Here is a 15,218-nt window from a genome sequence, read left to right as displayed (position 1 = left end):
TGCCGCCACCTGCTGGTCAGAATCAGGTGATGCAACCTCATTTCATGCCACCACAACCGTCATGGCCGACAGGCACATGGGAGGCTCCTGCCCAACAACACATGCCCCCGCAGCAACAGCAACCGCCGCGAGGAGGCAGTTATCCACAATGACGGGGCCCGGAACCAGTTTTGGAACCTGGGTTGCAGGAACCCAGAGTTCTTATGACAGTCGGTGAACAACAATTTTCTTTTATGGTGGACACAGGTGCTGGAACATCCACTCTGAACGAACTGCCACGCCAGGCTGCTCTCTCCAAAAGATCTATTGAACTCACTGGTTTTGAGGGTCAATCAACTTCCTGCAAATTCACAAAACCCCTCCTCACAAAGTTGGGTGCACAGACACACTCCTGTTCTTTTGTATATGCTCCTCAGTGTCCAGTAAACCTCCTGGGAAGAGACCTGCTGGCCGTGTTCACACCTTTGCTGAAATGCCATTCTGCTGGCATTCAAATGACATTGCCTGATGGAACTGTATTGAACTGCTCAGATGATGTGGCTGCCCTTATGCTCCCGTTGTGGGAAACCAGCAACTCGACTCAAGTTGCTGACATCTACTGGGCTGCTGTGCAGATCACCGCACCAAACTGGAGGTCTGTCACTGATTTTGTCAACAGCTGGACGCCATGGATGATGACTCTCTCTCCCCTGAGACCTCCTCCTGACCCTCTGCATTGCACTATGTACTATGACAGATGTGATGACACTTGTTATTTGGATGCATTTGACAAATCTCTTGCAGACTCGATGGACTCCATGACCCCGACCTACCTGGTAGTAGGTCCGCCGGGTGCATGTTTATCCATCTCGCTCACAACAGAACAACGGGAGTGGTATATGATGCGGACACCACCCCCACCCATGGTACCCTGTGCACCACACGTCACACTGCTAATTAGCCCCAAACACACCGCCAAAGATCTAGGGCCTTTTGCAGCAGACTGTGAAAAGGCCACAGACTGGTGTACAACCACCAGATTGGACCTTATGTATTCTAAATCCTTGCAGGCTTATCGCATCCCCGTTCCCCCACATCTCACAACATTCTCTGTAATTTATGAACATCATCTTCTCCCACGATCACATGGCCGTGAAACCACTGACTCCGAACACACTGCAACGTTGTTGTCTTCCGTGCCCGAATCTGTTTGGTCCACAGGAAAAGACGATGTCGGACATGTCCAGACTACTCCGGTGACCTGGAAACACGACCCCACCCCGGTGTGGGAACGTCAGTATCCGATCCCAAATGAAGCCAGGTTAGCAATTCAAGGTACCATCGATAACCTTTTGATGGCTGGCGTACTCCAACCAACGACGGAGCCTTCTCCATGGAACACGCCATTGCTTCCAGTAAAGAAAGGCCCAGGAAAGTACAGGATGGTCCATGACCTTCGAGCTGTGAATGCGCACGTAACCACGCCTGTTCTCCCAACCCCTAACCCATTTACTGCCTTGTCTCAACTGACCCCCGAACACAGATTTTTCACTGTCATTGACCTTGCTAATGCTTTCTTTTCGGTCCCTATCTCCTCGCAGGTTCAGCCCATGGTGGCATTCACGTGGGAGGGAGTTCAGTACACCTACACGCGTCTGCCCCAAGGGTTTGTTCTGTCTCCTGGCATTTTCAATGCGGTTCTCCGTAAGGTTCTGTCTCCTTTGTCACTCTCGGAGGGTGTCCTCCTCATCCAGTATGTGGACGACATCCTCCTGGCTGCACCAACTGAAGAATCTGCTCTCACTGCAACTCACAATCTCCTACTTCATCTTAACGCTTCAGGTCTGAAATGTTCCCGTGACAAACTGCAATGTGCTCGCTCACGCGTGACTTTTCTTGGACGAGAAGTCTCCTGTAACGGCTCTGGCATGCTGTCATCTCACCGCTGTGCTGTTCTTTCCCATCCTAAACCTGAAAATGTCAAACAAATGCTTTCTTTCTTGGGTTTGTGCAACTTCTCCAGATTCCATGTCCCAGACTATGCGGAACGCACACATATCTTGCGGCGCCTGGTAAACGAAAAAGGCATGAGAAACCTTACTGCTAAGCTGGACTGGGACATACATACTGAACGAGCGTTTGTCTCGCTTAAACAACTTCTTTCTTCTGCTGCTGATGCTGCTCTCCCTGACTATACACTTCCTTTTCACCTTGATGTTTCAGCAAAAACAAACAGTGCTTCTGGTGTGTTGCACCAGAAGCAAGGGGGAGAGAGAAAGGTCCTAATGTACATCTCCACACCATATGAACAATATGAGGCACGACACGCCCTGTGTGAAGCTCTGGCATCAGCAACAACTCGATTACTACAAAAAACAGCTCATGTTGTTATGCAACATCCACTGACTATACACTGCTCACATGAGCTAGTTCAGTTAGTGGACAGCAAAGCTTTCACAATGACATCAAAACGACAAACAGACATTGACAAAGCGCTGACACAACCACACATCACATGGACACATGAAGGAATCAACATGGCCGACGCTGTGTTGGAAGGAAAACCACATAACTGTACAGAACTGACTCTACGAGAAAACAAACTCAGAGACGGACTGCACACGACACCCATCCCAAACCCTGACCTCACACTCTACACCGACGGGTGCTGTCACAGAGATCTTACAGTAAGCGAACTAGTTTCAGCATGTGCAGTGGTAGAACAGGAACAAGACACTGGCTATTTGTACATAAAAGTAAGCAAAAAGATTGAAGGGAAACAATCGGCTCAAAGAGCAGAAGTAGTTGCAATGTGCGAAGCATTGGAGCTAGCTGAAGGTTGCACTGTAAATATTTTCACAGACTCAGCTTACGTTTGTACAATAATACATGTAACCCTGACAGAATGGATCAGAAATGATTTTGTTACAGCTGGAGGTGAACAGGTGAGACATCTCCCAGACATACACCGACTTCTACGAGCGATAAACCTACCAAAAGAAGTGGCTGTTGTTAAATGTAAAGCACACACAAATGGGATAGATCCCATTACCCGAGGAAACCGTGCAGCTGATGAGGCAGCCAAAATGGCTGCCGGGTACCAACCAGCTGACACCCAGATGGTTCTAAGAACCTCAGAAACACTTTCTGAATTAGAACCTGAACAGGAACAGCACCAGGTTTCCCCGGAGGAACTATCCGGCTGGATATCAAAAGGTGCAAAGAAGGATGAGAAGGGCATATGGAGAAAAGACGGAAAGATTGCAGTCCCACAATCCACATTGATAACACTGATACATGAAGCACACAGTCCATCACATTCAAACCTGAAGGAAGTTTGGAGGAGGTTGGAAAAATGTTGGTGGCATCCCTACATGTTGCAAGTATGTCAAAATGTGTTGTCTGAATGTGTGACGTGTGCACTGTACAATTCCAAACCAACGACTAAACCAGAGCCCGGTAAAGGAGCTCAGACCCAGGTAACAGAACCAGGACAACTTGTTGTAATGGATTACACCGACATGCTCATTCAGTTAATGGACAAAGGTACCTTCTGGTACTAACAGATGCCTGGTCAGGGTGGCCAGAGGCATATCCGGCCAGGCGTGAAGACGCCAGCACAGTGGTCAAGTGTTTGGTGAACCATTACATCCCGCAACACGGGTTCCCCAGAGTGATACAATCAGACAATGGAACTCATTTCAAAAACAAACATCTTCAATTAGTGGAGAAAATGTTGGGACTCAAACATAGGTTCGGGTCGGTTTATCATCCCCAGTCTCAGGGACTGGTGGAATGGATGAACCGCACTCTGAAGGACAAACTGGGAAAGATTGTTCACTCCACCTCTATGAACTGGCTGCAGCTTTACCACTGGCACTTATGTCAGTCAGAATGTCCCTAAGTGGGACAAGGACACAGACGCCTTTTGAGGCATGCACGGGTAGACCTTTTCCAGGTCCCCAGACTCGACTGGTAACGTACACAAATGAAAAAATCAATGCACAAGCGAGAGAAGTTGCTAATCAAGTCTGCAGACTCTCTGATCTTCCAGGTGACCCGAAACCAGACGAGGCTGCAGTCGCTGACGTCACAGGACAACCAGCCCTGCCCAAAGGACAGGTGTACCTGAAATCCCTGAAACGAAAGTGGTCTGAACCTCGCTGGACCGGACCATTCGCTGTCACCGAAAGAACCTCCCATGCAGTCCGACTCCAAGGAAAGGGGGACACCTGGTACCATCTATCCCACACGACAACGGCGCTTCCCTCTTCGGCTGAAGAGACCGGACGCCGTGAAACACCTGCTGACCAGCAGGACCGGACCTCCTCGGCTGAGGAACCAAAGACCACCTCAACAAAAGAGGCAGAATAATCCTCTGGTGGCTCATCAAGGATCAGGTAGTCCACCCTGATCCTCGGCGGGACGAGAAGTCGGAAGAAGCTCCAGGAAGGAAAAGGTGCAAGACCTCCCTTCACCAAGAGAGCGAGAAGGAGTGCTCTCTCCAACAAGTGGTGTGCCAAACCACCTCCATAGTTCTCTCTCTCTCTCTCTCTCTCTCTCTCTCTCTCTCTCTCTCTCTCTCTCTCTCTCTCTCTCTCTCTCTCTCTCTCTCTCTCTCTCTCTCTCTCTCTCTCTCTCTCTCTCTCTCTCTCTCTTCTCTCTCTCTCTCTCTCTCTCTCTCTCTCTCTCTCTCTCTCTCTCTCTCTCTCTCTCTCTCTCTCTCTCTCTCTCTCTCTCTCTCTCTCTCTGTTTATTCCGCTATTGAAGTATCATAATCATGTTTGAAGTAATTACTTGAATATAAGGTCTCAAAATGATGTTTTGACAGTTGTGATTGTTACATTTTGGACAAAGCCCAAAAAGGGATAAATATATATATTTTTTTTAGTATCTTATTTTTTAGGCACATTTCCTTGTGTTGAGCTTTGATAAGCTCAAAAGGGGGATTGAAAGGGTTAACACAGTATTACCTCTTATAATTAGAGGCCTGTCCTCTTATTAACCTCTGTCCTCACATTCACCTCAGGTACTTTCGGTTTGAAGAACCGGCTCAAAACCAGCTCTTGTTTACCCCAAAAACTTTACCTTTGCCATGACGTATGCATTGACTCATGTAGAGACCACTATCTGACTGTGACCAATCACAAGCATGAAATACCTTCTGAGACCAAATAAGGGGTCCGCCGAGGTCAAGAGGTCAGGCTCAGCTGTATAAATCTTATGCTCCGTCAAAGTACGAGGCTTCTATTCTGTACTCTTGTAGTGCATGTATGGTTGCCCTGAATGCATTCAGTACAATAAAGACTCCTGCAATTCATCCAGACAACGGTTTGACTCTTCTTCATAACCAAACGGACGCGCGGAATTGATGATAATTCCAACAAGGCTCACAGAGACACTCGGTGGGACTGAGCCATTGCCCATTCCTCTTGAACTTCCCCTACTGAGATGAGTCAGGATGTCTGTAAAAACACCTATAGATTGAATACAACATATGGAAATCTGGATCTGACCTTTTACACAAGACGACATGATCATATGTGCCCAAAATGTACAGAAATTCCTTTATTGACCAGAAAATAATACCTTGACCAACCGAAGACAATATCTACTCTTTGGAGCAGATTATTTAGCGTTTGTACCTCGGGGCGTGTTTCAACTTTCCCTTTTTAAATCTGAAAAATACAACCCCTTGAGGAGGAGTGACCCTTGCCCTCTGCAACACCTCTTTGTACCAATTCAGTTGTCTTAACCATGACTCTAATACAAGTGAATCTGAACTAGTTAGGTTTTCCCCTCTTTTTTTATTGAGTATCTACAGGTACTAGGGCAAGTATTTGCTGGACATAAGCCCATTACATCAAGACCGTTAGGGAGAGGAGTACATTTTCTGAGCAGCTACACTACAAAGCAGAACCCATAAGCAGGTTGTTCTCATTTCATCAAAGTACACTTTGGTTTAGAAACTAAACAGTTTGTTTGGAGACCTGCCTTCACCGACTCCCTTCAGGACGAAAGGCTCTCAGAGAATAAGAGCCTACATTTGGCTTTTACTGCTTTTCTGAAGTACGTCAAGTGAGGAATGATCCTGGCAAGTCCTTTGTTGACGAAAAGAAAATTTCAATTAAGAGTGATAGCCTAGAATAAAACATTAATTGACATTTTACAATTTTTTAATGGCACTTTAGACCCAACCTGTGATAGGTGTGCATGTGAAAATAAGAGCCAATTTGTACATGGCTAAAACACTAAATATTATAATTATAATTATAATATAACAGACTAAATATTCTTGGTGCTAACTAAGCGAGGGAGCAGACATTAAACACTACATTAACCAGAAGTAATGAATGCAGAAGTAAATCTGGGACTTATGTTGGTTCTGGGCTTTCTTGCAACTCTTGGAAATTGAAGGTATAAGTAGCAGGTGTTTACCTTGAAGGTGTTCAGGGATGAAGGGGAAACTTCAAATGTGGAGCAAACATGTTGAATGTCTAATAAAAAAAACACTTCTGAGAGTCACAACAAACAAATGTTTAAATGTCTTAAAACTCATCCTTGTGAGAAGTACATACTTTTAAAGACAAAATAAGAACAAGAAACCTGGGAAGCAGGGGTAAATTAGGGCTTTTCTTATTTATTTCAAAATATCAGAAGCAGAAACTGAAAAGTCTCACCTTGGATAAGGATCTGAACTCCTGCTTCTACCAATGTCCCGGGGAGATGGCTCTTCTTTCTTACTTATAAATTGTTGCCTCGTGTAGATATTTGCACATTTTACAAGGCCATTTTTCAGACTACACTGCAGCCTCTTCTAATCTAATAAGTATGTTCTACTCATATGTGTTGCAAGGCCATTTTTCTGAAAATACCTCAGAAAGATGTGAGAGCCATGGTGTCGTAACAGCCACAGAAAGGGGGGAAAAGGTGTAGTAATCCATTAAACAGTCCCTCCATCTACAGATTAGGTTGGGCCATCAGGAGATGGCTCCTTCACTTTGAGAGGGGGCTGAGGTGCAGGTCAAGCATTCAGTAATAAGCTCAACTGTCTCATGGTGACATGTTACCAAGGTTACCACACTGACCCCGTCCTAAGTAACACCTCTCCAGCTCCTCACGTCTCACTTCACAAACTGTGACACTAGTGCACGCAGGTAATGCGGGTGCAAGGCCACAAACAGTCACGGGCATGGTTGTCCAGGTTCCCCTTATCTCTCCTCTGGCCGGGCTGCTTTGAATTTACTGGCTTTTTTTAACAGGGACCCATCTGTTCCTCTCACAGGACGGCCATATATTTTTATGTGGCTCTCAGCAAAATAAAAGCCTTCGACTCAAGAGCTCCACCAGAGGTCATTCTAGGTGTCTGATATCAACTGCATAATTGCAGGGTCATCTCTCCTCTGGATGGTCGGGGAGACTACAGCCTCGGCCAGTAGCCTTGGTGACCGGCTATTGTAGCACTGAGGCCCCAGAGAATGCTGATGCACCATTTGTCTGGGGCATGTTCTGGCCTACATGATGGATGACATGCGCTGATGCACAGGCTCTAAGTGATTGGGGAGATTGAAGACACCCAATTCACTTACAGTAGCTTTGCAATCCATTCCATAACCAGGCAATCAGAGCGATGGGCATGTGTAAACTGTACAAGTATGTAGCAGGCATACCAGACCTGCTGAGCTGTGATGCTTTACAACCTAGAGCATTGTAGTGGTGCTCATTGTTGAGCTTCCCTCCACAGGTCTGTGTTATTAAAATCATGTGTGCTGAGTTTTAAATCAGATGGTCTGATTGGCTGATGGGAATGCTCTCCTGGCCCGGCAAACTGTTACAGAGCTTGGATATGTTATCTTGAGAGCCAAGAGAACCTCTCCAATGTGTATTTTGGTGTGTCGGGGAACGTGGGGGTCAAGGAGGTTTTCACACAGGCTACAGTGTGCAAAGCATAGAAGCCCAGAGACTCAATGGAACTTTAAATGTAAATATGTAAATGGATAAAACAGGAGAAAAATGAAGAGCTAATTTCACTTTTTTTAAAGTAAAAATACAAGTTCGAAATCAATGCTATATCATGTCAACCCATCAACAGATTAATACCAACAATCTCTTGGTGGCACAATAACAGCAAACGCTATGTAATGTAATGTAATGTAATGTAATGTAATGTAATGTAATAAAAAATATCTCATGCAATAAACAGATAGATGGAGGAAACCGTGTGTCTATTTTGTTTGAGTAGTGATACATAATAAAATGTGGCTTACAGCAGCCAGTTGATGTTCCTGAGGATCAGTTATTTACACATTTAAATGGTGTATTAATACCATGACTACACATTTCCATCACAGGAGCATATGTAATTGAAAATATCTGATTTTAATCATGTTTGATTAATTCACAAAGAACAAAATAACATCTATCCACTGCTAATGATGTAACTTTTGTTGGGTTTAATGAATGAAACGGCCATTAGGCCCACACCATGGCGCCAACTCAGCTTCAATAAAAAGGCAAAGTGTGTTTTGTCAGGACACGACACACTGAGGGAAATTACTACAAAGAATGCAAGAGTGACTCGAACAAGTAACTACTTAAATTTTGTTTATAAGGGTCCCCATAAATGTCTTACACATAACATTTGGCCCTGGTTGGAAACAAATCCACACCCAGACTGCAGAAGGAACACAAAAAGATAACAAATGCTACGTGTTAGGTTTTCATTTCCAAGAAATACCATAACTGCTCCTGTTTAAAGGAAACAATGCTGATAAAAGGAAAGTTATCTTTTGTAATTGTCCGTGAAGCAACTTTTAGAGCACTTTTGTTTATATTTATAGAATAAAATGCCCAATACTTTTGAATTCAGTATTGAATTTGGGGAATTTCCACCATTAGGGTTTTCAATCTTTGCCCAACACAAGTGTAAGCTGAATAAATGGAACTCACGTTGGTGGAGTGGCGGTTGATGCGCTATGCTGATGGTTCAATGCCACATCTTACCTCTCCCTGTTCATGTTCAAGTCCTCAGATAAGACACCAAAAACCATGCTGCTCCGATTGTATGCAAGTACCGTCAGTGTGGGTGGTCATGGGACGCACGTAAAAGCTCCTGTAGTGGTAAAACTTCTCATAGAAAAAAGTGAATTTACCATTGGCACATGATTGCAGGAAGATCTGTGAAAGGCTCCTGTTTTCTCAATTTTTGTTGAAGTTGGACTGTAAGGAATATCTTTTGTACAACCTGCATTATGTTTGTTTGTTTGTTGTTGTTATAATGCTCCGCAGCTTTCTGTACAGCTACATTTCCTTTAACAAGGAAACTTATGCCTTGATGGGCACTTCCTGACTCAAGTGCTGCAAGATGTTATGCATCCTGCATTACAGCAGCAAGAAGACGAGAAAGTATCGATCATCATGTAGCCGGTCTCATACTTTGAAGAGTGCGGGATAATCAGGCAGATTTGGTTGTTTTTCCTCTTAAGGCTCCTTTCAGGATGTTGAATGTGATAGTCCGTGAATGTCTTTGATGATTTTGTCATTGATTTTCTCCACAGTGGCGGACTGATTTCCTTTTGATGAGCCAGTGAGTAATTCCTGTTTGTAAGTGTCAGCTGAGGATGATGAGGCATGACTAACAGAGCAGGTCTGGTGAATCAACACCGCCAAACAAACACGTCCCTGTACAAGTACAAATCCAAGTAATACCATATCAAGCATTTCATAAATAATGGTTCTGAATGTGGAATTCACCGCCATGACATTCTATGAGAAGAATTCTTTAAATTGTAGAAAAAGGATGGGTTCTTTTTACACAAACAAGTTATAAGTTTTGGGCGACGCAGTCCTCACACATCATCCTTCCTCAGTTAATCGAACTGTTATGTCTTTTTTATATTCTCCCTTGTGTGCATGCTCCCCTAAGGCCTCAAGAGAGCCACTGTTGAATGTTTTAATCCTTCTTTTAAAGTGTTGAATGTGAATGTCATTGAATGTCCTTCATGAATTTGGCATTGATTTTTTTTTTTTTCTTTCCATAAAACAGTTTTCCTCGGGCTATGCGCCAACAACAGCTACAGGTAGCTGCTTCAAACGGGGCAGTAAAATGAAAACTGCTCCTGATTATTGTATTATAAAAATATAGCAAATCAAAAAGAAAAGAAAAAACCCCAGAAATATCTCTTTTCCATTTTGCTTGAAATAGCTGCTTTCACCTGATGTTTTATTTTGATCAGTCTCTGACTTTACACAAGTAAGATAACTGAATGAATATAAATATTGAGAGAAAATCCTTTGAAAATCCAGATTGGACAACTAACGAGAAGCTGAAAAAGGAACAGAAAGGGGGAGAAAAAGCGAAGACAAAGACTGTGTGAAAGAGATGAGTGTATTTTTAGCTGCATATCTGTCACACGTCTTTCTGCCTTTGATGGCTGGCGTCCATCAGATCTCTGGAGCGTGGTGCCCTCAGCCTTGGAGCTGCGTTGGGGAAACAGAGACACACGAAACCACACACACACACACACACACACACACACACACACACACACACACACATACACACACACACACACACACACACACACACACACACACACACACACACACACACACACACACACACACACACACACACACACACACACACACACACACACACACACACACACACTTCCAGCACAGTCAGTAGGTGAGGCATTTGGCACAAAAACAAGTGACAGAAAAGAAGCAGGAATGCAGGAATAACAGAAACTAAAACATTGAAATTGACACGGTCATAAAAAAAAGTGGTTGCCTTTTTGTGACAGATGTTCTGCAGTATTGCGGCGAGACAGGTCTTGCTGTCTTTAGTCTTCGGGGTCCGGGGGGTTTGTCAGGCAGCCTGTCCCCTGGGAAACTAGCCAGAGTCTGGACACTAAGAAGGTATGGATCCTCCTCTGCCTGTCAGCTTGCTTCATTAGCCTCAGACACACTGATGTACACAGGCGGTTGCAGCACACGCGTACTGTACACAAATAAACATCTTGTTTGTTAAAATTGTGCTTGTTGCATTGTGTTCAACCCTGAACTGCAGGCATATCTGTGCAATAAGCAATACTGATAAATTATGTTGGACTATGATTTATGATGAGAAGAAACCAGGAAAAGTAGGTAAAGGGAGTGAAATGAGCAGCATCCAGACAAAAAGATCCAATGCAAGTCATGACACTGACTGAATATACAGAACGAATAACAAGAAACTGTTCACTGAGTCTTAGCTGCATATTTCTGCTGCACTCTGAACATTATAGGACATAAAAAATGTGCGTAGATAATGGTCTCATTTATATCTCCCGCCCTGTATTTAAGTAATAAAATGTGACTGAATTAAAGCTTCTCAACTGAGTTGTGGGAAAGAAAAGTGAGAAGTGCATTACGGTATTGTATTTAACTACAGATAAATCATGAAGTACAAGGAAGGATTTTTGGCCACTGTTGTTAATACAATCTGCAGCTTTTGAAGGTGTGGAATAAAAGCCCAAATCACACTCCTGTACAGCAACTGTAACCACCGACTAATGTAGGAAAACACAGCCTCGGGTGTTTGACAGCAGGGAGGCAAATCAGCCACATTGCCTCTGCAGCTCATGGTATGTTTGGTACTAAAGACTTTAGGGTTTGCTGCTGATCACTGGCTTCTATTCATTTATGTGTTTACTGTCATCTGATTACTGAGACAGTCTGATCATTACTGATGTGTAGAACATCTGCAGTGTCGCACATCTTTCCCATCAGATGTTCCCACCATCCCTGAATGCTTCCCTTTCCCTGTCTTGTCTTGGATCAATATTAAATCATATTCACGTGTGAGAACTGAAGAATAGGAACTAAATTTCTCAATCAATGCTGCCGCTGATTGTTTCTCTCTTACCTGTCCAGTTTGGTGCATGTCTGCCAGCAGTGTCACAAAACAAAGCTGCGAATGATGAGCAGAAGTATAGACGTGTGCTGTGAGTTGTATATGGTACAAATGTAGGATTTCTACAGTTAATCATTAACTTATTAATTATGAATGCAGTTCCTAATGATGACTGGGAAATAGAAGCATGATAACAATTCATCCGTATAAGGTAGGGGAATGCTAAAGCTTAAAATGTAAGTTCTCACCACATTAATCTTTCCGTTTTTTTTTATCGGGAACCCTGGAAAAGGGGGCAACAGAGTCAGTGACAGATAAAGCCAGACGAAGGGCTGGGCTGAATACCATTATGACGGTGAACTGTTCACCTAATACAAAAATTTATGTAAACTCATAAATGACACGGCAGCAGGGAGAGGTAGGGGACAGAAACCAGACTTCATGGTTTGCAGCTCGCCCCTCTTTAGGACAGGAGGCCCCGTTGCCATGGTGACGCAGTATTTCTCGAGAATTGCACATATTGATTTGCAGAGGCGTAAACGGCCAAGTGAGAAGAAAGTGTGTGTGTGTGTGTGTGTGTGTGTGTGTGTGTGTGTGTGTGTGTGTGTGTGTGTGTTTGTGTGTGTGTGTGTGTGTGTGTGTGTGTGTATGTGTGTGTTGGGGGATGGGCGGTAGATGAGGAGGAAAGACAGGGAGAGCGCAGGTCGGAGCAGGATCATCAGACAATGACTTGTACTGTTAAACACGCACACACACACACACACACACACACACACACACACACACACACACACACACACACACACACACACACACACACACACACACACACACACACACACACCTGCATGAGGTCATTCCAGCTGTTGTGCAGCATGTTTCTTAACATCATGTTTGATTGCTCTAATATGCGAGACATGCTTCAACTCAAGCACACAAGCTAAAACTTAAATGTGTTTTTTAACACTTAATGTTTATTACTTTATAGATAAATGCACATTCCTTTGAGCCAAGCGATACACACACACACACACAAAAGTGCTCATAGGCAAACACCAGCTAAAGCAAAAGAATCCTGCCTGAAAACAGAATTCACATACGTTATTCCTTGTATGCTCGACAGCTTAATCAATATTTGTGCGCATGAAAAACTGTCTCCTAAAGCCAGAAACCAGAAGACCAGAGTTCCAGCCTGTGATGTAATCAAAAGACAAAGCCGGGAGCTTTTTTTCACCAGTAATTATCCGGGAGTGATTTGGTGAACGCCTACCGGGAAATGTTTCCTTTTAAATGTGAAAAAACGTTGTTTCCAGAACCATAAGGCCATGTTTGAACCTTTAACGACGCCGGTCTGCCTGAAAGAGACCTTGGTTATTATCTGTGTCAGTGGTGAAGTGGCCAACAGTGATTGTTACGGCCTAATAATTTTTTTTTAAATGTGTGTCCTTGTTGTGGAGGGATTTAAGAAACCCATTCAGTTATGCAAAGGCAGATTGAGGAGAATAAATAAAAGATACACATTACATTTCTGCTTTTACTTCTGTAGCTGTTCGCTTTTTAATCCTTGGGACTGCTGAATTCTGTGATCTGCAGTGTGCTGATCTAAGTCTAGTCAGTTTTGCTTCTAAGCCTGATTTGTGTTTTGCACATCTTGAAAATATGTTATTGTTTCCAACTGTTGTGATTCAAGGTCAATAAAAAGGATAATTCTTGTCATGCTGGATGCTTCTGATTTGAATTATCTAGTTTATTTATATATATATAGCTACGGCAATATATTGTGTTATATATATATATATATATATATATATATATATATATATATAGAGAGAGAGAGAGAGAGATAGATAGATAGATAGATAGATAGATAGATAGATAGATAGATAGATAGATTTTGCAATTGTCACAATTGTTTTTTGTGTGATTTTAAATGTTGATTCACCTCCAGTTACAACTACAGTGAAATTTCCCTCTGCTTAATATCTGCTAAACCCTGAAGATTCCTAAAAACAAGCCGTGAATATGATTTTTAGGCTGACTATAGTGAACTCAACTAAAAAATAGGACAAACTACCGCAGTCAGATGAATGATGGACAAAAGTGAAACTAAATGGTTTCACCTTCAGCTTGAAGTGCCAAACTCAAAATAAAGTAAGACAACACAGTCACTCCGGCATGTTTGTGGTATTTAACAAAAATGAGGGCCATTAAGTCTGCGAGCAAACAGAGATGAAGGAAGCTAAGAGGCGGTTTGAAAAACCGTGTGGATGTGAAAGCTGAATTCCTTGAACGCGGTTTGAAAACTGTAATCCCGGCCGAAAGGTCAAAAGTCTCAGCAGGTTTTTTATTTGTGTCTTTGTGCTGCTGTTTTAAGCCCAGAACACGCTTTGTACTCCGTTCAAAGAGCAACATGAGGGGTCTGTGAGGGGATTAGTCTGAACGATGACGGCAGAGGCGGCGGTGCGCGTGGGTGTGTGAGCACGCTCAGATCCACACCGCTCGTGCACCAGGCTGCTGCTGCTGCTGCTGTCACAATATAACCTCATATCTGTCAAAGTAAACTTCTCAGGAGAAAACGGGGGGAAAAAATGATGCCAATGGTTCAGATTACATTTAGTTCGTTTTTTTTTTTTTTTTTTTGAAGAAGAAGAAGAACTCTTACATGAGACAGATATTTTCTGTTCGGTCTTCCATTCATAGATGTCAAACTTTTTCCTTCATCACTTTTCTCCAATCAGGTCAAGGGAACGCTGAAAGGCAGTTTTTTGTACTTTCAGTCATGAGAAGATACAATGAATGTTTTGCTGCCTCGTTAGTAAAATCCTATTTTCCTGTGTGATGTGTGACTTTACTGCAGTTCTATTGTCGGCGGGTATGGTATACACACGCATTCCACATGACATTATGAAGGTGAGTGAACAATGATTATGGCTTGGCTACTATTGATTATGGCTCTTACCGGTAATGAATATTAAGGCACCTGGAAGTGGTTTGAATATCTGAAGAAGCATCAAATCCTAAGGTTTGATTTAATACAAGCTGGTGGAAATAAGGGAGAGCAAAAGTTTAAGTAGTTTAAAACTGGGCTTAATTGTGATAGTTAGAAGACTGTGTCGTAAAAACTGCACCATGTTCCCAGTGTACTATAGTCACTATCTAAGGAAGGAGAAGCAATAAACAGGCAACAAGCAGCCTGGTCACATGTCCCTTCTTACCAGAGCTAAAGGATCCATGGCTAATAATGTGGCAGCAGATACCTCAGCAGATCTCCGTACCATGCTGGATATAAGCTGGTCGGGTCGCCAGCACATCGCAGTACAAACTCTGAGAGACAGACAAA

The sequence above is a fragment of the Blennius ocellaris genome, assembly GCF_963422515.1.
Source record: "Blennius ocellaris genome assembly, chromosome: 1".
NCBI classification, from domain to species: domain Eukaryota; kingdom Metazoa; phylum Chordata; class Actinopteri; order Blenniiformes; family Blenniidae; genus Blennius; species Blennius ocellaris.
The sequence above is the reverse complement of the archived record's forward strand: the minus strand, read 5'-3'. Positions refer to the sequence as shown.